This window comes from Ruditapes philippinarum, unplaced genomic scaffold (assembly GCF_026571515.1).
Source record: "Ruditapes philippinarum isolate M1 unplaced genomic scaffold, ASM2657151v2 ctg30_1_1_1_1, whole genome shotgun sequence".
NCBI lineage: Eukaryota > Metazoa > Mollusca > Bivalvia > Venerida > Veneridae > Ruditapes > Ruditapes philippinarum.
This window is the reverse complement of record NW_026851624.1, coordinates 210404-235189: the sequence shown is the minus strand read 5'-3', so window position 1 is coordinate 235189 and position 24786 is coordinate 210404. Positions and strand designations below refer to the sequence as shown.

Sequence of the window (24786 nt, the reverse complement as noted above, 5' to 3'; positions counted from 1 at the left end):
CCGATCCTTAAAGATCGTTCAGCACGACAATTTTGCTGTGCTCTGTCTATTCGGCTATTTTCTTCTTGGGTGGTTCCAGTATTCCTCACTTGAATACTGTTGAATCACCCTTAGAATATGTGGCATGCTTTTTAAATTTGTCTTTTGACGTATTATCTGTGATATGCAGGCTTCATAACCTCTGAGCCCCTTTCAAAATTCCATTTTATTATGTTCCGCCCATTTTTTTTTCGTTTAGGGCACATGCATGTTTTACTTGGGGACCAAGCCTGCAACATTTACAATTTTGCCGTGTTGGGATTTCTTTTTGGATTCTTCCTTTCTCTATTTTAAGTTTGATTATGTACATAAGATGGCGCAAGGCACATTGATTTTTTTATTATCAATATGGTATATATAAACTATTTTGGTTCAACTTTTCATTTAATATTTGATTAATAAAGCACTTTTAATTATCATATACATGAATATATCAATATATGGACTTGAAGTTCAGTGTATTAACACGGGCACAACCAGAATGTTTTCTTAACGTCAATACCGTTGAAAGCATAAATACTGTTCTTGCACAAACCTTATAAATATAAACGCACAAGGTCATAGTTAAAGTAAGGAAGGCCTTAAAAGCAGAGATTTGAAAGGGCATATAAATGATTATCCTCGTGTCCTATAAATGTGATTAATCATTAAATAATGCCTACTTTCCCTCTCTAGTAACTATTACCTTTCTCATATATTCTAGCCTTAGTGTTAAGAAAGATTTGGGCAGATTTATTCGACTAATTTAGGATAAAATTCCTGTATTGATTAGCGGGATTTGCTTAGATGTGGTAGATTGCCAAAACTTTATAGAGAACATTGCCATTACCGGGGAAATTGTAGACGCGCACACCAGCGTTCGTGTAATATATTAAATGGTACAACGCCAAAGAAGGGTCTAGAAAATAATGATTTAAAGATGGGAATACAACAAGAATACTTATTATTCATGAATAAATGGAAAAGAAGGAAACCGTGGTTCTGCACTGATTTTGTACATGTCTTAAGTTGGGGTTATCGGTGTTCATTTGAAAATCACATAATATATTTAATTTACGTTAAAATGCGTTATGGGATTATATCTATATTCAATAGTTCTAAAATAGCTCTTTTATATTGTAATGCACATATATATAAGTCACTAGGTATATGGCCTATTGGTATATGCTATTTCTTTTCGTGCAGACAATGTACATTTAAGATTTTGAAAGATTGATCGTTATATGATTTTGCTGTTTCCATTTAAGGAAACGTTCTTTGATGCTTTGATGTTCACCCTATAAACGAACTGATATACCAGCGTTTTTCTGATCTTGAAAAGAGTATCATGGGTTCTTAACTTAATGTCATAACATGAACATTTCTTTGCTGAAAGTAATGATTATTTATAATGAAGGAGTTGAATCATTTCATGATATACTTCAAGGTCTAAAGTTTAAAAGATTTAAAATTGCTATTTACACCATTAACGTAATATTCAATATTCACATGTTTAATGTTTTGGATAGCTTTTCGTGCGAATATATCCTTCACCAAAACTAAAAACCCATCTCAGCCATACAGTCCATCGAGACATTCCTTTGGACTGTAAATAATATTTGAACAATCTTCCCCATTCTTGGCGTTTTGACCGTATTCGTCTAATTATATGCAAATACCCTGCGTACCTCTCAAGGGGCTAAGAAAGTCTAATGATGTGTAACATTTCTGTTCTATAAAATGAATATCAAGAATTTGTAACAGTTTCTTGGCTTGTACAAAGTTGCCTGTAATAGGAGGCTCACATTAGACCGAATTCCCAAGAGCTATTTTTTCTCTTTTACTCTGAAAAACAATGCTTGTGACATACAAATATAACACATAAATACCAAGCTATATGTAAAGTAATCAAGTGTTGGAAAACTACGGCGCTTGAATGTGTACCTCTCAACAAAAGATATTTTTTCAAATAGACATTCCTTCTGAATGTCGCCGCATAAGTCTTAATGTCAAACACTATGATAATCTTTTCTTGATTTAGCTTACGACTTTAACAATTAAGTAAATGAGCCCAAAACAAAATAAATCACAACTGAACATACGACGTTTGTTAATCTCTTTTGTATTACATTCTAATATTAAGGGTTTGTATACACAATGTGTGTCAATACTTTTATAGTATTATTTTGTCAATTTAACCCTTCATTTTAACATTATAGTTTACCTGAAAATAAATGCCATATTGCATGCACAAAGAAGTTTTGTCAAGGTCCTTTAAACGTTATCTTTAGACCATTTAAAGTATCTATTTATAATATCCAGAAATGTGATCGGATGAAGGAACATTATGTCTGTATTTGTGCATATGAAAATGCATGCATACTATATCTAGTGTATTAAAATGTATGAACAAATAAAAATGACAAACGTTGTAATTCTATTCCATGAAAAACCTATGCATGTGTGGAAGACACACGTAACATGTTCATTCAAATGTGTGAAAGGCATCGCTTCACATTTTGAATAATGCAAAATGATTTGTATGCACAACGTTCTAAACAAGAAAAACTTTCACAGGAAACAATAACACAAAAACAGTCTGTTCAGGAACAAACAGATCACCAGCTGACATGTTTAAAATAAATAATAGGGCAGTTGATAATATTAATAAGGGAGAAGTGTACTTTTAGTTTAAAAAAATATAACACGCAGATAGGAGCAAATTAAGGATAACTAAATCCTAATGAGTTATATAGGTTCCGTATATTTTTATATCTTTTAAAGAATGAGGTGAAAATTAAATGCAGAAATGGTTTTCTGCAGGTAAAACAAAACAACATATAAACAAAGGAGCTAATTAACCCACTAATTGCTCAATGTAGTCAACATTTGTTTAAAACATCTGCCTTATATTTCTATCAGGCAGATAAGAGTTCATTTAATGTAACGGAAACGCAGTAAATTCTCCTGATTGCGTGTTTGTTTGTTTGGTTGGTTGGTTTTACGGCGCACCAACACAATAAAGGTATATGGCGCCGAAACAGTAAAGATGATTTTGGTAACCTCGGGTGTTACAAAATGCAGCACAGACGTTGAAATAAGCATTATTGCCTTTTTGTCTTCTTATCTAATTGGCATTACTGTGTTAAGATACAGTTGTTCGCAATTTCTTTGAATATATATGTATATAAATTGAAATGTCGAATCTTTCCTTGAGTTTGAGCAAATTCTAAATTGACATAAGCTTTATAATTTCAAATTATCTGTACACATGTTATATTGACAAATGATACATAGCGGCAGTATATCATATATTGTCCCCCACCCCTGTTTTTTGTTTTTTGAAATTTCTATACTTCAATCTATAAAGACAACCTCCAGCCACAAGGAAATAGTTTGTATCTACTTTTATCCTATTTAAATTCTTTCACTTTTAGTAAGCAATGATCGATCTTCAAATAATTCAAAAGTGATATACTGTGTTAACTAACATGATACTGTCATGACAATGTTAAGTGTACATGTAATGAGAAGAAGAAGAACAACGCAATGTAAATGCAACATATGTTTTTTTCTCTATGGTGCTGTATTTGATTATATAGCAGTGTATAAGGGAAACCATATACATGCAAATATTGCGAACAAAATGAAAGTCTTGCAGGTAAGGTTTGATTTAGCACCCACTTAAGTCAAATGCAATATATCAATATGACAAATGGATGAAAACACGAAGTTCTTTCTCACACTGGTATGTATACACTTACTCTCATTACCATGAAGTAGCTATATTATATTGAAAATACGACCAAATTAATTCCGCTATATGAGCTACAGTATTGATTGTCGGTATTTTATGAGAAGTGAGATATTGCCAAAACTTCGAAGAGGGTGAATTCCATTATTGGGAAATTGTCAATTATAGACAAAACTTTGGTTTACACATAACATTTAAAGCCAAGAAACGATCTATTGTAATTGCGATTTAACGCTGACAGTGCAATAAAAACTGTTTTAAAATGATTAATCGGAAAACTGATCTATATTGTATTGTCGTGCGAAAAGCAAAATGATATCCTGAGTTCTAGGGCCTTTCATTAGTCGGTAATTATAGTAAATATCTCATTTAAATGTAAATGGTGTGTGAAAGATTTATATTTCTACAAAATTAGAGACAATACAATCGTATATAAGACAGGTTGATATAAGCGATTATATACCGGAAAGACCTTTTAACTGTTAAAATTCTTCAGCGGAAATAAAAAAAAAATAAAAAAATAACATCCTCTTTTATTTAAATTATTTTATCGACCTATATTATCTTTAAAATGTATTTAAAACAAATATATTAACTAATTTGTTTTTCCTAGAATCATTTATAACCCAAAAGTAAACAAAAGTACTTCATCTGCACTGCTTTTGTTTAATTTTCATGAGTTACTTTTACATAAGTTCTAATAGAATAAGTGTTAAAATTGTTCTGTACGGGTTTTCTTTTGTGAAGTTCTCATCCATCTTGATCATGTTAGTAACTTGAAAAATATAAGACGAAGAATAGACGGATGCAACAAGTAATTTTCACCTCAATGTACTCATAGTGACGCTACACATAAAAGTATATAAATATCGTAACTGGGTTTCGTTATTTATTACGGACAATGTTTCCCAGAGGGCACTAGATCTATCTCTAGTTTTGATTAGTTTTAAAATCCGCATAGAAAAATGATCTCAGACTAGGAGACATGAACAAAGTATCGGTATATCACTAAACCTATTAAGTGCATACTGAACTGTGAAGTAATTATATTCTTCACAAATTCAAAGGTGAATCTAAAAAGACTACGTGGCGTGTATGATTAATAAAAAAAAGCTAATTAAACGATGCATTCTCAATAATTTCGTCATCGGATTCTCATCACTCGTGTAAAAATCATTACACTCTCCCGACCTGGCGTCACTTTCATTTGTCAGGTGAGCTTAATTTATTCAAACGTTCTTTCAATAGCATTGACAACATTAGGTACATGTAATCAAAGAAGTTAATCCTTTAAAGTAGTGCGTCGGAAGGTTTATTTAATGAAACAAACAAAATATTCTAATAATAATTACGGTCTACATCAAACTTTTTTTTAACATTATTAACTGAATATAATCTACTACATACATTATATTTATTTGCTATATGTTCGATTTGATTGTTTTGATTTCTTGTTTGTTTGCTTGCTTTTTAATTAAAGATACAATATTTCTACTTGTATGACGATTTACTAAATATGATAACCTCCACTTGAGATAGCTTTCAAAATTTCTTACTCGATTGGAGATAGCTTTCAAAATTTCTTACTCGATTGGAGATAGCTTTCATAATTTCTTACTCGATTGGAGATAGCTTTCATAATTTCTTACTCGATTGGAGATAGCTTTCATAATTTCTTACTCGTTTTGAGATAGCTTTCATAATTTCTTACTCGATTGGAGATAGCTTTCATAATTTGTTACTCGATTGGAGATAGCTTTCATAATTTGTTACTCGATTGGAGATAGCTTTCATAATTTGTTACTCGATTGGAGGTAGCTGTCATAATTTCTTACTCGATTGGAGATAGATTTCATAATTTCTTACTCGATATGTGTTTAAATTCTACATGTATATGTAACAAATAAAAACCAAATCTCATAAAACACAGGGTTGTAGAAATTTACGTTTCAGTTAAATCCCAATTTAAGATCAATAATATAATATATTTATATAATATATAACATAGACATTTGTGTCAGGATTTTTTTTTCACAAAGCTAATAATGCCCGTATTAAACGATCATTAACTTGTGCCTTAAATTCTATCTAGCAATTTTCGACGGAGCCATTTGCTTGGGCATCATTAGTTATTTCACGGAAATGGTCGTTCTTTCCTGAAGCATAAAATTACTCGTTATTCATTATTAGCTAGGGACTTAAATTACATGTCAAATGCAGGCTTTGTCAGTTTGTGAAATACCAGACATTCTCGCAGATTTTGTATCAAAATGCAGTGATGTTTTTTAAATTAATAGATTTAAAGTCTGTACAGAATAAACCATTTTTTTATATTTATGTTATATTTAGTGTTTAACAAAATTTAATATCTGTTTGAGTCAGCTTATCAAAATAATAGCTGAAAAAAGAGATATAAAAGAGAATGTTACATTTATGCACTCGCGTAGTATAAGAACTTCAAGCCTCGTTACCGCCCAATGGGCAGGTCTCCTCGGCACGGATATTCCGATCCGAACCGCAAAATATGACAGATATTATTAATCATAATTTTCAAATATCTTAGCGGTTTTGTTTGGTCGATATGTATGATACATAATTTGTTGTTCAAAGAAAATATATGTTAAGAACTTCATATTGATGCGTACGAGTAAAAGCTGTTTCAGTGATCAAGAATATTCCAAGTTCAAGCTAGAACAAAAAGGAGAAAAACTATTTAATATCCTAATCGTTAATAGACAAAATTTGTCATTTGCAGCCAACTTAGATGTTTTGAAGAAATACATCGCTCTTTCTGATTTTTATCAATGTTTCTATGCAAATCACATCTTATGCCATTGTCTGGATATGCTTTAACAAGCTTCCTCTAGATTATTAGATTTTTTATAGCAGACAAAGTTCTAGGCAACGAATCCATTATTCTTAATCAAAATGCATTTTCAAATCTGTTGTTGCCACTTATTGAGAGGCTACCTTATAGAGTTAGTTCTTTTTTTTTTTAATTTAAATCGAATATTAAGATAGCTTTTTATATTTTCACTTTTAAAAAAAGGGTAAAGGTAAAGGTCTTGTTTATTATAGTGTCATCCCTACTGAAAGGGCCAGCCATTTCTGACTTCTGAGACCTTTTGCTTGCATGCCATGTACCTCCCAACTCCTACCACTATGCCAGGCGTCAAGCGGATATAATGAAGTAATTTAAGACATTTTCTGGACCGAAATTTTCGTATTAATGGGTATCTTATTTATAGGTGATGGCTTCTTCTTTAGTTTGGATTTAATTCTTTGGATTGATTAAGAAACAGAAATGGCAAGTGTATGGCAAGCTAAGCTCATAAATGAATGTTTCAGAGCTTCGTGACTAGCACATTTGAGAAACTCAGAACTGAACTATAATTCAAATACGTTCAAAAATATTGATATCATTCAATTTAAGATTTACTTTATTGTTGAAATTGCAAAAATAAAAGAGAGAAAAAATAGTTCCACAATTACAAATTGGTGTGCTAATAACTGTGGTGATGAGCTGTTCTAAATTGTGGGACTGGTGCCCTTTCCGGTATTCATTGAAGTGCAAATGCTGCAAAATGTAGAAACATATATGCGATTGTTTACATAAAAGCGACAAGAAGTACATAACTTGATATTAAACAATTATTTAATTTTGTACTTTTCGTATAAATCAAAGTGCTGTTAAACAAATAAACACTGATGTTCTTGATAAAAGATGTAAATACATTAAATGGGATTTTTGATTCCTAGAAGGTTTTAATGTATACGAATGTCTAAGTCTACTTAGATCTTACTACAATAGTAACTGCTGCAAATATGATAAAGAAAAAATAATAGAACGGAATGGATTTCGCCTCAAAAACGGTAATTGAATAATGTTGCGACATTAGAAGTCTACCGTTACTAAAACATACAATGGAAGTTTGTCAAATGGAATAAACAGATAAATAGATTTGTCGCCAGGAAAAGCAGTCGATTTCGTACTCTAAGACTTTTTTAGTCTTACTAAAATCCCCATAATCTTTAAAAAAAAATTCGGATACATTGCTAATCTAGGAACGAAGATTAATGTACGACGTTAAAAAATATCGTGTTTCTTAGAGAAATCCAGGTCGGTTAGAAAATAAATTCAAGTCAAGCTTGAATATTGGTTATTCTTACATGTCTTAAGGATGTCTAAAGTTTAAAGCAGTTTTGTCAGTTAAGTGAGTCTTTAAGTATCAAAGAAACAATTTCAGTCGCATGATTTTTGTAAATGTCATATATCACGTTTTGTTTTGTTTTTTTTTTCATCATTTTCGTCTATTTTTGCCTGAACCGGCAAAACACGTAAACGAAACAAAAAATTCCAATTACATACCCACTCAAGATTCACAACAATTCCTTATACAGATTAGAGCCAAAGACGCTTGAAGACTAACAAATAAAAAGAGTATGCCAAATATTGACGATAAACATTCGCTCTACTTCCCATCATGTCCATTGTACACTTTCAACCATGAATATACCTTTGTACTACCCTTAAAATGTGTTGTTTTAAAACACTCACAAGCTTTTGTCACTTTGTCTCTATGCGTGGTGGTTTTGTTCCAAAAAGGAGAAAAAAATGAAAATGTGCTTGTTTGAATGTCTTTTAAACCGTCAATAATGTGTTTTCTGTAACTATTATAAATCAAGTGACATACAGTTAAAAGCAAACTTGTGCAGACAAAACTGTCAAATAAAGCATTTGATCTTTTGAAATAAACATTGATTTCCTTTATTGAATAACATAAAATAACACTTAACAGATTGAATATCACACCCTCCGATTTCAAAATTGATTATAGAAAGTTAATTTTCCATAAACGAATTTCTAAAAACGTGACTTTAATACGAGATTTGTACGTAGATAGAAATCATGTAATTGATTAGCGAAAATATATAATATCACAAAGATTGAATTCAAAATAAATATTTAAGCATTTATCTTTTGTAAGAACATAAATGAATCATTTAGTTTTATTTCAATATTTTAGAAGGCGTATTATTGTCATAAATGGTTAAGAGAAGACATATTTAACGGGGTTACATTTAATGTCATGGCCACACAATACTTATACCGGTGCATCAATATCAGTTCTTCACGTGCCTCTGGAAATGATGTCATTCGTTGGTTTTGTTGTATAGATTAACACAAGATTATTTAAACTAGATAAAGAAATACTTTAATTATACATTTTCGGATCTACTAGAATCTGGTCAAATACACAGACATAAGCTGGAAGTCTCTAATATTTCTTAGTTAAAATCAGTCGGAATTACCCCTTTTACGAATTTCAGCGCAATAATTTGCTTACCATTTCAGATGATCACAAATTCAGCATTTGTTTAGACTTGCACGTTGCACGATCAACATAAGGTTCATTTGTTATATCTGTATGACATCATTCTCTTCTAAATAACAGTTTTTAATTCCTTAAATTATTAAATACCAATATATTGAAAGGCAACAGTTAAGTTCGTGTATTATTATGAATTATATCAACTAAGTTTGAATATACCATTATTGTCTAGAGTTTATTCGTTTATTCGAGTAGGCAAAACATTGTTTTGCAAACAACTTCAAACATGACTTGCACTTATGCTTTTTATGTGCATAGTCCGCACAATAAAAACACGATATTATAACTGAGGTTCCATCCTTTGCATTTTAAAACGAAAATATAAACGTTTTATCTAATTTATGTTTAGCATCATTGAAACAATTTATGTCAAGTTCATATCGCTTGAAATAATAGTTGTGTCATTTATATTTGAAGGCCAAATTTTTTTTGCTCATTCACTTTTTGGCAATTTCATTATTTAAACACTTTGTATGTTGTTTTATTCTTATGGTACATGTTAATAGGCACTCAAAGAAACAGACGAGGCATTCCTGTCAATATAAAATATAAAACACTTTGAAATGAATGAGCCAATTAATTCATTTCACTTGAAAACACAGAAAATGTACTTAAAGTCATAATTATCATATCAAAACAATTGCAGCAAAAATTGGAAATTTTATCACCCCCTTTTCCCCAAATTTAAACCCAAAGTACAGTAAAGGACATTTTTAGAACCCCTTTAAAATACTTTAAAATTATCCATAAAAAAAAATTAAGCAAAATAAAAAATGAAATAACTGATTAAACTACCTGGAAAAGTTGGTGATTATATCTTTATTTAATAGTTTTTACATAGTTTTTTATATTGTAATGCACATATTGTAAGTAACTAGGTACATGTACATGATTTGTTGGTATATGCTATTCTTGTCATGCAGGCAATATGTTTTTATTCTTTTTGTTGTTGTTGTTTTTTGTTTTTTTGAATGATTAATCGTTTTATGATATGGCTGTTGTCAACCTTGGTGATTTTCTCAAATGGTCGTTCGTTTGACCTTGAAATAAAAGCACTGTGCAGAAGCCCGTTCTTATCTTAATTTAGAAAATAGATACATCATTTTACATCAATATTGATTTGCTTAAAATAAAGTTTAAGTAAAAGAGATGATACATTTCTTGATATACTAGGTTTGATTATAAAAAGATTAATTAAAAGTTGCTTTTACACCATTAACGTACTTTTGGTGGATATACCCTTCACCAAAACTGAAACCCAGTCCAGCCATATATACCTGGGAGAAATTGCCACAGACTGTAAATAATATTAGAAGAATCTTCCACATTCTTGGCGATATGGCCTTATTCGGCTTATGATATGCAAATTCCATTCGTACCTCTCAAGGGGCTAAGATCGTCTAATGATGTGTAACATTTCTGCTCCATAAAATGTATATCAAGAATTTGTAACAGTTTCTTGGCTTGTACGAAGTTGCCTGTAATAGGAGGCTCACATAAGTCCGAATTCCCAAGAGCTGTTTTTTCGCTATTTCTCTGGAAAAAATGCCTGTGACATACAAATATAACACATAAATACCAAGCTTATTGTAGAGTGATCAAGTTTCGAAACACTATGACGCTTAGATGTGTACCAAACCTATAATATATTAAACAGACATTTCTTCCAGATGTCGCCACATTAAGCTTTCAGCACTATGATAATCGTTTCTATATTTAACACACGACTGAAACAATCAAGTACATGGGCCAAAAACAAATTTAAGCATAACTGAACATACGATGTTTGTTTATCTTGTTTGTATTACATTATATTTTAAGGGTGTATATATTTTGTGTCAATATTTTTTATACATGTAATTTTCTTTCGTCCATTCAGTCCCATATTTTAACCTTTGATTTAAGTGATATAGTAAACAAATATCAACGCCATATTGCATGCACAAAGATGTTCTGTTAAAGTCATTTAAACGTTATCATTAGACAAATTTTAGTAGACATAATACTACCCAGAAATGTGATTGGATGAATGACCATTATGTCTGTGCTAGTGCATATGAATATACATGCATACTACATAAAAGGTATAAGAATATATAAACAAAAACACTTGCATTGTAAAAACAAACCTTTGTATGGACGGAAGACGCAAGTTACATGTTCATTTAAATGTGTGAAAGGCATCGCTTCACATTTTGAATAGTGCAACATGATTTGTATGCACGACGTTCTATACCAGTACAACACTTACAAGAAACAATGACAAAAATACAGTGTTTACAGGAAACAAACTGATTACCATCTGACATGCTTAAAATAAATACAGTTGCAGTTGATAATATTAATTTATTAAGGGAGTAATGTATTTTTGTTAACTTCAAAGAAATATTACACAGTTAAGCGCAAATTAAGGATAATTAATAAGCTGTACTGGAGCCGTTGTATATTTTTATATTTTTAAAGTATGAAGTCATAGTAGGAATTAATGTTTAGATTACATAAATGAATATACAAAACCTATCGTAGAGCGACTTTTGGTTAGTCCTTTATCCGTAAAACATTGACCTTAACCGCCAAATCATTGAGGTTACTATATTGTTTTTTAGGGGAATGAAAGTAAAAAATGTGTTGAAAAGTGCAGTATTGGTTTTCTACAGGTAAATACAACATATAAACAAAGGAGCTAATTAAACCATTAATTGCTCAATGTAGTCAACATTTGTTCAAAACAGCTGCCCAATATTTATATCAGGCAGATAAGATTTCATTTAATGTTACGGAAGTGCAGTAAATACTTTTGTTTGCGTGTTCGTTAAATGTTTTGGGTTTACGACGCACCAACACAATAAAGGTACCGGTATATGGCACCAAAACAGGAAAAGATGATTTTGGTTAACAAACTTAAAGCAACACCAATTTTGTACTGTTCTACATTGTACCTAACACGATACTACTTGTGACAGTGTAAAAATGTACAGATACGGAGAAAGGAGAAATAATGTAAATGCAAATATAGTGTATTGCTCTATGATAGCAGTTTATAAAATACACCGTGGGGAAAGGCCAACATTGCTAAAATTTAAAATGTTGCACGTTTAGATTGATTTAGCACCCACTTAAGTCAAATGCAATATATCACCATAAAAAACTGACTGAAACACGATGTTCTTTCTCACACTGGTATGCATACACTTACTCTCATTACAATGAAGTAGCTATATTATATTGAAAATACGATCAAATTAATTCCGCTATATGAGCTACAGTATTGATTGTCAGTATTTTATGAGAAGTGAGATATTGCCAAAACTTCGTAGAGGGTAAATTCCATTATTGGGATATTGTCAATAGACAAAACTTGGGTTTACACATAACATTTTTAAGCCAGAAACGATCTATTGTAATTGCGATTTAACGCTGACAGTGCAAGAAAAACTCTTTAAAGAAGATTAATCGGAAAACTGATCTATATTGTGTTGTCGCAAGAAAAGCAAAATGATGTCCTGAATTCCAAACCATGACAGTAGTCGATAGTTATAGTAAATATATTGCATTAAAATGAAAATGCAGTATGAAAGTTTTGTATTGGTCAATAAAAACGATTTGTTATAAGCAATATACGGAAATACTTGTTGACGATTGAAATTCTTCGGCGACAAAATAATGTATACAATATTAGGTCAATAACAAGCAAATTAATACAAAAAGTATATTTTCGTCAAACATATTCATTCCTTATGCATTTTTATGTCTTCGCGGCCATAATTAATTAATATATTATAATGTTTGTTTGCATCCTTGCCGAATAATAACCTTCTATCGCCCTACATTATATTTAACAACAAGACGATTGAGTGATGAGTTTTGTCCTAAGATCATTTATAGCCCAAATGTAAACGAAAGTAGTTCTACATTGCTTTAGCTAGATTTCCGTGTGCTTCTTTACAAACTTTCTAACAGAAAAAATGTTAAAATTGTTCTCTACGGGTTTTGTTTTGTGAAGTTCTCAACCATTTTAATCATGTAAGTAAATTGGAAAATATAAGAAGAAGAATAGACGGACGCAAAAAGTCAATAAGTAATTTTCACCCCAATGCACTCACAGTGACGCTGCCTTAATAGTATATAAATATCGTTACTGGGTTTAGTTATTTATTGCGGGCAATGTTTCCCTTAGGGCACTAGATCTATCTCTAGTTTTGATTTGTTTTGAAATCCGCATATAAAATGATCCCAAACTAGCAGACATGAATAAAGTATCGGTACATCACTAATCCTTTAAAGTTTATACTAAACTGTGAATTAATTATTGTCGATACAAGTTTAAAGGTGAATCCAAAAAGTCTAAGATACGTGTATAATTAATCAAGAAAATGGAAAACACGTTTCATTCTCAATAAATACGTTTTCGGAGTCTCATCACTAGTGTAAAAATGATTATAATCTCCTGACCTAGCGTCACTTTCTTCTGTCGTATGAGCTTGTTAAACGTTATTACGTTGCAACTAAAATTTTATTCAAACCTTTCAATTGCGTTTCTTTTGTATTCTTGACAGAATAGGTAATGTCAACAACATGTCAAAGAAGTTAGACAACAGACAGTCACTATTTATTTGCTGTACATTAATAATTAAAAAGACACAAGTAAATAAATCTGACCCCTTTCTTAACTCAAAGATTCTTTTAAAGTAGTTTAAAGTAGTACGCCTGAAGGTTTATTTATGAAAGAAACAAATTGTTCTAACAATTATAATAATAACGGTTTACAAAGACTACATCAAACTTTCCTTAATATTAATAATTGGATATAATCTACTACATACCGTTATAATTTACATTATATTTATTTTATTTATATTCAAATTAAAAATATTGATTTCTTATTTTTTAAAATGATAGATACAAACATTTTAAAAGTATGTTTTGACGATTTACTTATGATAACTCCTATGGAGGTTGCTTTCATAATATCTTACTAGATATGTGTTTGTGAAGAAAATGTAATTTCTATATTCATTAAGAACCACAGACAACAAAGTCTCATGTCTTTTCATAAAGAAACGTATTTGTAGATTATTACGTGTCTGTTTAATCCCAATTTAAAATCAATACTATAATATATGTATATAACATAGACATTTGTGATTTTGTCATGATTTTTTTTCACAACGCTAATGATGCCCATATTAAACGATCATTAACTTGTGCCTTAAATTCGATCTAGCAATTTTCAACGGAGACATTTGCTTGGGCATCATTAGTAATTTCACGGAATTGCTCGTTCTTTCCTGAAGCATAAAATTAGTCATTATTCATTATTAGCCAGGGACTTAAATTACATGTCAAATGCAGGCTTTGTCAGTTTGTGAAATACCAGACATTCTCGCAGGTTTTGTATGATGTAAATATTATTCTGACAGTCTAGAATAGATTAGATTACGTTTGCTTTTAATAGATTTAAGGTCTGTAACGAATAAATCATTTAACATTTTGATATTAATGCTCTGTCTAGTGTATAACAAACTTTGATAAATATTTGAGTCAGCTTATCAAAATGTTTGTTTGAATTGTACATTTATAAAATTTTAAAATCACAGTGACTGTTCTCTTAACTAAAGGGTAATACAAATGTAGCTGAAAAAAGACATTTCATTCATGCATGCAATCATGTAGAATAAGAACTTTGCTATAAAAGAAACGTTTATGGTAATCTGTAAAAAAATATTAAGACAGTAAGCAAAATGTAATGAAAGCATCCCTTTAATTGGAGAATATATTAAAGTGCTATTATCGAACTACGATATAATTCGATTCCAGATATATTATCAGCACTGAAAGTTTCTCTTCGGTCAAAAGGTTTCAACAATTACCCGATTTCTTTCTTTAACTAGTTAAACCTATAGCACAGTTTGTTTTTAAAAATCTAAAAGGGGGACACAATCAAATAAAATGTTTTTTTACAAACTTGAAAAACGAACAATAAACAAAAAAAACAATAAGATCAAACATAGCCATATGTATAAGTTATTCACAAATGCGTGACATTAATTACAATAAAATTATAATTTTGACTGTAATACAAGTGACATAAATGTATTTAATTCATCTATGTTTTAAATTATATTATTTCATCTCTGTTATATTATTTCACTGTTTTAAACACATGCAATTTATAAGAAACGGCTTATGATATGATAATAAGAAAATGTGATATTGCTGGTGTGTCTAAAATATTTACAAAGATATGGTGAATTTTTTAGACTAAATGTAGGAACGCTTAGAGTTTATTAGGGTGATAAACCCTGTAATCATATATTTTCAAATATTTTAGCGGTTTTGTTTGGCCGATATGTATGATAAAATATTTGTTTTTTTAAACAAATATATGTTAAGAACTTCACATCGATGCATACGAGCTGTTATTAAGACTTTTCTAAGTTCAAGCAAGAACAAAGAGAAGGAGGAAAAATCTACTCAATATTCTAATCCACTTGTCAGTTTGTAAATAGACAAAATTTGTCATTTGCAGCCAACTTAGATGTTTTGAAGAAATACATCTCTCTTTCTGATTTTTATCAATGTTTCTATGCAAATCACATCTTATACCATTGTCTGGATATGCTTTAACAAGCTTCCTCTAGATTATTAGACTTTTTATAGCAGACAAAGTTCTACGGAACGAATCCATTATTCTTAATCAAAATGCATTTTCAGATTTGTTGTTGCCACTTATTACGATACTTCCTTATAGATTTTTGTTATATCTACGAAGCACATCTAATCCAGGATATTTTTTGTAATCGAATAAAATGCTAGCATTTTATATAAATTTTCACTTATAAAAAAGGTAAAGGTAAAGGTATTGTTTATTATAGTGTCACCCCTACTGAATGGGCCAGCCGTTTCTGACTTGTGAGACACCTTTGCTTGCATACCATGTACCTCCCAACTCATACCACTATGCCAGGCGCCAAGCGGATAAAATGTAGTCATTTAAGACATTTTACGGACCCCTACTTTCGTATTTATGGGTATCTTATTTATAGGTGACGGCTTCTTTAGTTTGGATTGATTAAGAACAGATATGGCAAGTATATGAGAAGTTAAGCTCATAAATTAATGTTTCAGAGCTTCGAGAAAATCAGATTTGGGAAACTCAAAACAGAACTGCAATTCAAGTACGTTAAACAATATGGATATAAATCCATATAAAACAATATCAATTCAAGATGTACTTTATCGTTGAAATTGCAAAATAAATTTTGTTTCACAATAACAAATTGGCGTGCTGATAACAATGGTAATGATAATTATATTCTAATTTGTGGGACTGATGTATTTTCCGTTATTCATGGAAGTGCAAATGCTGCACAAATGTAGAAACAAATATCCGATTGTTGACAGAAAGGCGGCAAGAAATACATAATTTGATCCTTAACAATTATCTAATATTATATACTATTCGTATAAATCAAAGTGCTGTATAACAGATAAACACTTCTGTCTTTCATAAATGATGTTAATACATTAAATGGGATTTACGTCTCCTAGAAGGTCTTAATGTATACGAATGTCTAAGTCTACTTAGATATTACTACAATGGTTACTACTGCAAATATGATAAAGAGAAATAATAGAACGGAATGGATTTCGCCTCCAAAACGGTAATTGAATAATGTTGCGACATTAGAAGTCTACCGTTACTAAAACATACAATGGAAGTTTGTCAAATGGAATAAACAAGCCTTTTCAGACAGATTTGTCGCCAGGAAAAGCAGTCAATTTCGTACTCTAAGACATTTTTAGTCTTGTTAAAATCCTCATAAGCTTATTTAAAGAATAAAATTCGAATATATCGCTTAATAAGAAACGAATTTTAATGTTCGACGTATAAATACATATTGTGATAACTTAGAGAAAAGTCACATCGGTTAGAAAATACATTCAAGTCAAACTTGACCATCGGATAATTTCCAAAGTTTCAAGCACTTATATATGTAAAGTGACTCTTTGAGACAATATGTAAAAAAAGGTTTAAAATGCACTAAAATAAAAAACTCCAAAAGACTATCAAAGAAAATAATTATGCCAAATATTGACAAATAAACATTCCCATCACGCTAATGAACACTTTCAACTTTTGTACACTTTGTTTCAATGCGTGGTGAAAATGTATTTGTTTGAAAGTCTTTTAAACAATGATGTTGTGTATTCTGTAACTATTATAAATAAAAGTCCTCCAAGTGACACACACTTAAAATTAACTTGCGCAGACAAAACTGTCAAATAAAACATTTGATCGTTTGAAATAGACATTGATTCTCTTTATTGAATAACATTAAATAACACTTAACAGATTGAATATCACACCCTCCGATTTAAAAATTGATTATATAAAGTTAATATTCCATAAACGAATTTCTAAAACGTGATTTTAATACAAGATCTGTACGTAGATAGAAAACATGTAATTGAGTAGCGAAAATATTAAATATCACAAAGAATGAATTCAAAATAAATATTTAAGCGTTTATCTTTTGTAAGAACATAATTGAAGCATTTAGTTTCATTTTAATATTCTAGAAGGCGTATTATTGTCAATAATAATTAAGACACATATTTAACGGGGCTACATTCAGTGTCATGGTCATACAATCTTTATACCCGTGCATCAACACCAGTTCTTCACGTACTTTTTGAAATGGTGTCCTTCGTTAGTGTTCGTGTCGAAGTTAACACAAGATTATTTGAACTAGATAATGAAATATTATAATTATACATTTTCGGATCTACTAGAAATGGATTAAATACACATACATTAGCTGGAAGTCTTAGTATTTCTTAGTTTACATCGTTCGAAATTACGCCTTTTACGAATTTCAGCGCAATAATTTGCTTGCCTTATTAGATGATCTCAAATTCAGCAATTGTTTAGACTTGCACGTTGCACGTTCAACATAACGTTCACTTTTATATCTTTATGACATCATTATCTTCTAAACAACATTTTCTAATTACTTAAATTATTATATACCAACATATTGAAAGGTGGTGTATTATTATGAATTATATCAACTCATTTTGAATAAGTCATAATTGTCTGGAATTTATTCGAGTAGGCACACAAAGGCAAACAGGATTTGCGGTTACGCTTTTTACGTGCATAGTCCACACAATAAAAACACGTTGTTATAACTGAAGTTTCATTCTTTGCATTTCTAAAATGTAAATATAAATGTATTATCAAATTTATGTTTAGCATCATTGAAACAATTTATGTCAAGTTCATATCGCTTGAAATAATAGTTGTGTCATTTATATTTGAAGGCACTCTCTTGAAAAAAAATTGTGCTCATTCAGTTTCTGGTAACTTCATTATTAAAAACACTTTGTATTTTGTTTGATTCTTATAGTACATGTTTATAGGCACTCGAAGAAACAGACGAGGCATTCCTGTCAATATAGAATATAAAACATTATAAATGAAAGAGCCTATTGATTCATTTCACTTGAAAATACAGAAAATGTACTTAAAGTCATAATTATCATATCAACACAATTGCAATCTGAATTGGAAAGTTATCACACCCATTCTCCAATTAAACCACATTTACAAGGACATTGATAGAAGCTCACTTGAAATGCTTCTATCATTATCCCATAACAATAAAATGTAAGCGGTAAGACAGTTATTATTAAATGAAATAAATGAATACCTGAAATAGCAAAATTCGGTCATATCAAAAATTATATCATGCAGAATTTGTTACCTGACAATCTAGATGATTTCAACGCCTCATTCAAGCAAATGCATGTAAACCAAAGTAATTGCAATGATATTAACTGTCTTAGATCAAACTCCTTATTGATTTTTGTGCATCAACAACATAGCTCAGCTATTAACATATTGCAAATAGCTGACAGACAATTCAAAGTCAATTAAAAGAGGCGATTTCTTTTACAGAATTTTATGCAAATAACTACACCACACATTAAAAGACAAAATACAAATAAAGCCATTCAGGTGTTGCATTTATTCTAAAAGGAGTGGGTGGAAAGACGATATTCTGAAAAAAGAAAAAAATATTTCTATTCAAAAGCATTAAATTTTGTTGATTCGAAGTGAAGGTATAAGTTTTACCTGTCAAGCAAATCAAAATGAACAATTTGTTGTCATCCATATTTAAGCATTTGCGATTCTGGAATTGCTTGTTAACAAAACTTACAGAAAAAATAATCGTATAACAAATGTATTATGGACATACATGTATTAGCTTGATATGTGAATCTGTGACGCATAGAAAAATCTGTGATGAGAGTAAAACTCTATTTAAACCCTATCTATTACACAGGTGCTCGTCCAGTCTTGGTGCCATATAAAAAATGTAAGTTATTCAAGATTGTATGTAAGGTAGAAGAAGAAGAATGTTAACAATTTTCTAAATGCATGATGTGTAAAGAGTTGCAAAATAGCTTGTATTATTACAGAACTGGACATTGTGGTTGTTCCACAGCGTGTCCTAGTAAAGCTCCATAGCGTTACGGCGACTAGTTGACCTTTTGGTAGTAAGGGTATATAGGGAAAAAAAAATTATTACAAAAGTTGTTTTGGTGTTTTTTTTGTTGTTTTTGTTTTCTTTTTTTTTAACTTCATTTTTTTATATGGGCACCAAGACTGGACGACCACCTGTGATCTATTATTTTCAAATTGATTGAGAACATTATAACTCACCGCATTGTGTGGACATTACCTGTTCCAACGACTGGGTTTGTGTTGCTTTCATTGCATGCATAAACGAACGTATTATTAATTCAATCTTAAAGTTTGTGATATTTAATATTTTCGCTAATCAATTTCAAGATTTCTATCTACGTACAAATCTCGTATAAAAGTCACGTTTCAGAAATTCGTTTATGGAATATTAACTTTCTATAATCAATTTTGAAATCGGCGGGTGTGATATTCAATTTGTTAAGTGTTATTTTATGTTATTTAATAAAGAAAATCAATGTTTATTTCAAAAGATCAAATGCTTTATTTGACAGTTTTGTCTGCACAAGTTTGCTTTTAACTGTGTGTCACTTGATTTATAATAGTTACAGAATACACAATATTGTTTAAAAGACTTTGAAACAATTTGCGTACATGTAATAATACAAGGTGACATTTCATTCTATCTTAGCAGCAAAAACTTTTATATAGAAGATTTATATAATTTCAGTAAACCGTCGTACATGTATTGAACTATTGTGTTATACTTGTAAATAAGCATAGAATACTATTATCCTGAAAGAAGCCACTGTTTGTGTTAACTAATAAACAAACAGATTACGCGATACCCTGTGTAGGATAAAAGTATACAGAATACCAGTATTTTGTCAGGGTAACTTTTTTAAAGTTCTTTGCTAAATTTACCATTAACAAGCATAATGAATGCTTTTTACAAATAACAGAAAAGACAAGACAAATACGATAATAAAGTACTGTTAATTTTATGTATGTGCTGCGTTTATTCATAATAAAGTGTCTTGTTTTCTGCCGGATTAAATGTGTATTCAGCATTTTCGTTAAAAATAAAGCAGTGTTTTATTTTGTATCGTCAATATTAAGCTGAAACAGAATTTATACAAACTTGAACAAGATGAAAATGTCAATACATCTTTAATTTTCTACGTTCTAATTCATTAGTAAACCTTTTCGGGTTTTTTAAACAACTATTTAAAAACACATTAAGGTATACCACCAGTTAAGTACATATTTTGGTACTTTTGCGCTATGTCTTTGTATATTTAAACCTTAAATACAAGCCTTAAAGTTAATAAATACTGCTGTATATGGAGTCTTGGGGAAAACTGTGAAATTATTATAATAAAAAACGCACAAAAACAGTCATCCAAAACAATAATTTACTTACTGCTGTTGAGACTGTAACCATTAATCCAAGCTAGTCATCTGAAAAATAAAAATTATATGTGTGAATGTGTAAATATATGCTCTTTGCAATTACACAAATCATCTTTTGCTAGAATATCAAATAGTTATCATTATTAAGAGGATGTTAATGCAAAGGTATAATTGTTTAATGAGGGGCCCGTGATCGGGTGGTTAATTCGATTACTTTAGACATACTTGTCCCTCACCGCCGTGGGTGGGACTTTAAACTCCTTTGCTTGAAGTAGCTCTCAAGCTGTCTCTCTCTATTCAGGTGCTAGTTCTTGCATGAAACAATGCACGTAAAGGATAATAATGTCTCCTTCTACAAGTAAAGCTAACAAATCGCCATATCACTTCACTTCTATTATGTTGGTGAAAAAAAATAACAACAAAAAAAAAAAACAAGTATATCATATTGCCTGTTTCACAGTACACTTGCTATCAAATTTGTGAAATATATGGCCTGATTTATTTTACTTGCATAAGTATAATGTTCTATTCCTTCCATCAACAATGATCAGACTTGGATCAATAGTTGAAGGAGAATAGTTGAATTACGAGAATAGTAAACAAAACATCTTACAAGCACTGAAAAAAATAGTTAACTACAGGAAAAAAAACTGAAATCAATGCCTAAAGAAAATTGGCAAAAAATATCACTGACGACTGTCATGCGAGACAGAATTAAATAAGATTTCGAGAATGCTTCCATACATTTTTCCAATTAAAAAACAGGGCCTGAAGCGTTTCTGTTGCAATTGAATTCTACCTTACATTATATCTTGAGTCATTAACAGATCATCGGCGACCGTGTTGATCAAGAAGTTCTTATTTTATGAATTTAGCCATTGGGCACTTTCCAATCAATTAAGGTTTTAACATGTTTCTCAAGGATTCTGTGCTATTCTTGACATTTTGTAAAAGCACTTTGACGATTGCTTAGGGAAAGTACGTTTTTGTTATATTTATTTGATTAATTTTAACGTAGATACATGTAGTGGTTGCAAAAAATATTCTAGAGTTAAGATTAAATTATATATGATATTGATGAGGTATGCTAGTATATTAGCTGAAGTCATTTTTACTCGTATAACTATCATGGGTAGCCTTAAAATATTTGTGTTCGGTTTTTAGTTTACTATTGAAAAACTACCTTGAAAATTTGATATACAAATGCGTTATCAAAATGTAAGAGTAAAACATTAAAGTAGAAATTATAAATATTTACAATATATTTTGTTCATGAGTCTCTAAAGTCACGTTTAAAATTTACATAACAGTATGAACATATGCATTAAAGTATATAAAGCATTATATCTGCTGCATAAAGTATTGCTTGTTTTGAAATAAAAGAATGCTTCCCAAATGATTGTCTATGAGTAAATTGCCTTTGCATAAAAAGCCAATAGCTGCCATGCACGGCGAATAAAACCCTACTTGAATAATATTTGGTTCCGAAACATTTTATTATGTGTACGTACAATATACATGTGTGTTAAACAATAGAGGAATTCTATTTTACAATACTTTACAGCAAGAACCTTAAGATAATTGAACCCAATATAATCTTATTGTTGATAGAGTTATGAAATATGACATAAGATATTGCTTTAAACCATTTAAAGAGATTTTACTCAACATTTACTAGATACGCTTATGCTGCAAATGAAGACTATAACGAGTATTAATACGTATGAAAGTATGTTTCACGTGCTAATAAAGATGATACTCAAAGTGTTAAAAAAGGGTGAAATGAAAACTAATATTTCAGTAATTGCAATTGTTTCGTAAAAAGCGATGGAGGAAAATAAAAAGTTTTTAAATGCATACACGTTCTATCTTACAATATCAGCCATAATTATTTGTTAAAATTCAACGACATTTCAAAGACGAAACTGTTTGAATAATCTTTTACACTTTTCCAGAAAATGGTCCTTACAAAATATTCGTATGTTCCATAATAAACTCAGAAACGGTTATTAGCTTATCGCTGCAAATAGAATCAACGAGGGTGATGGGACATAATGGATTTTACCTCCCATAGGATAATTTCATAACGTTAAGTCACTTTGAGTCTATCTTGGCTAAACACAAATGATTGTCTGTCGAATGAAATTATCCGCTGTACCATTCAAATGAAGGAAGCTTTCAGACAGTTTTGTCGCGAACAAAAGCATTCAATTTCCTTCTCTAAGCCGATTTGTCCCTGTCATATTATAACACCAAAGAGGCTATTTACAGCTTTTGGTACCAAAAGGTCAATAGATTTCAAAACATATTTGACATTAGTTTAGGCTACGTGACGGATAGTGACTAAATGTGTTAATCAAGCGTAAATGCTTGCTATTCCTTATAACCATACCATATTTATCAACAAAATGCCATTTACAACATAAAGTGATAAATCACGTTTCACTAAACTCACATATTGCAAAATGTAGAAGTTTTACCATTTTGCTTTCAATAAAACAGCTTTTAATTATTCTTGTAATTGGCTTGGATTTCTTTTCCTACCAAAAAAGGGACATAAAAAGATGTGACGAGACATATTGTCATTGTAAACATTATGTGCGATTGAAGAATATCGTTGCTTTTAGCTCACAGCATATATTATTTCGATTAGAAATAGCCATACAAGCATTTTGGAAGCATTCTTTTGCTTGTAATGCAACTGACAGAACATGTACAATATTCATTTCCCAGATGATAAAGTTACATTCTGTCACTTTTCAGTTTAATAAAGATGTCTTATCGTACTCGAAGCATTCTCGTAAACGCCTTCAACGGTATATTTTCCAGAGATATTATTATGTGAATGTTTTGTAGGATGATCTGATTGCCTGTCGAACAATTTGACATTGATATTCTCTTTAGCAATCATACGGGACATAACTGTCAGAGTAAAACATTCTCTAGTGAACTGGTTCATTGATTCATTCTATTTCATTTTAGAACACACAAAACCACTTAAAATCTAAGACGTATGTATGTGTATTCCTGTCGATAAAAAGCAGAACTGAATTGTGATAAAAACCATGCAACAACTTTTCTAGAAAGTTAAACGTTCTGCAAGAATTCAACAGAATTTAAGATAAAGTGATTTGAAATATTAAAAGTGAAAAATGTCTTTTGCAAAACATTGGTGCACTGGGGTTTTAAAGAACATGAAATATAATTGTAGAATTTGCCATTATCAATTTTGTTCTTAGAGCTCGACAGTACGGATTAATCAATGTCAAAAACATGCTCCTTAAATCCCTGTTTTAATTATGTCGTAAGTAAGCATGCCCTGATAGCTCAGTCTTAAGTTCTGATATTCATTTTTTTATATTTACATGTCCAAGAATAAAAAAATTAATGTTCTTTAAATCGAATGATTAACATTAAAGCAGTACTTTTTTATCGGTACTGATAGTTTTTAAAAGTAAAGCTTATGTTTGATGGAAAAAACACTCTCTATTATACACAAGCAAAGGAGACGAACATACTAGGCTCAATCAAACCGAGCCTGCAACATTTACAATTTTGCCGTGTTGGGCTTTCTTTAGGGATTCTGCATTTTTCTATTTTGTCATAATTATTGAATTAAGTATTCGTTTGAATGGATTTTACTGTTCAGTTTATCAGAATTTATTTCAGTTTGATTGTGTAGAAAGCTATAAGCTTATAGACAAACTCCCGAATCC

General features: G+C 30.5%; 1 protein-coding gene across 2 annotated transcripts in view; it reads right to left on the bottom strand.

The window, feature by feature from the left end:
• Nucleotides 1-24786, bottom strand: part of LOC132717808 (muscarinic acetylcholine receptor M2-like) — a 247443-nt gene that overhangs the window by 106862 nt on the left and 115795 nt on the right. For both annotated transcript variants that reach the window (XM_060701406.1, XM_060701479.1), the window contains one exon: nucleotides 21081-21118. The gene's annotated coding sequence lies outside the window, so the exon portion shown is untranslated. The remainder of the gene's footprint in view (nucleotides 1-21080; nucleotides 21119-24786) is intronic.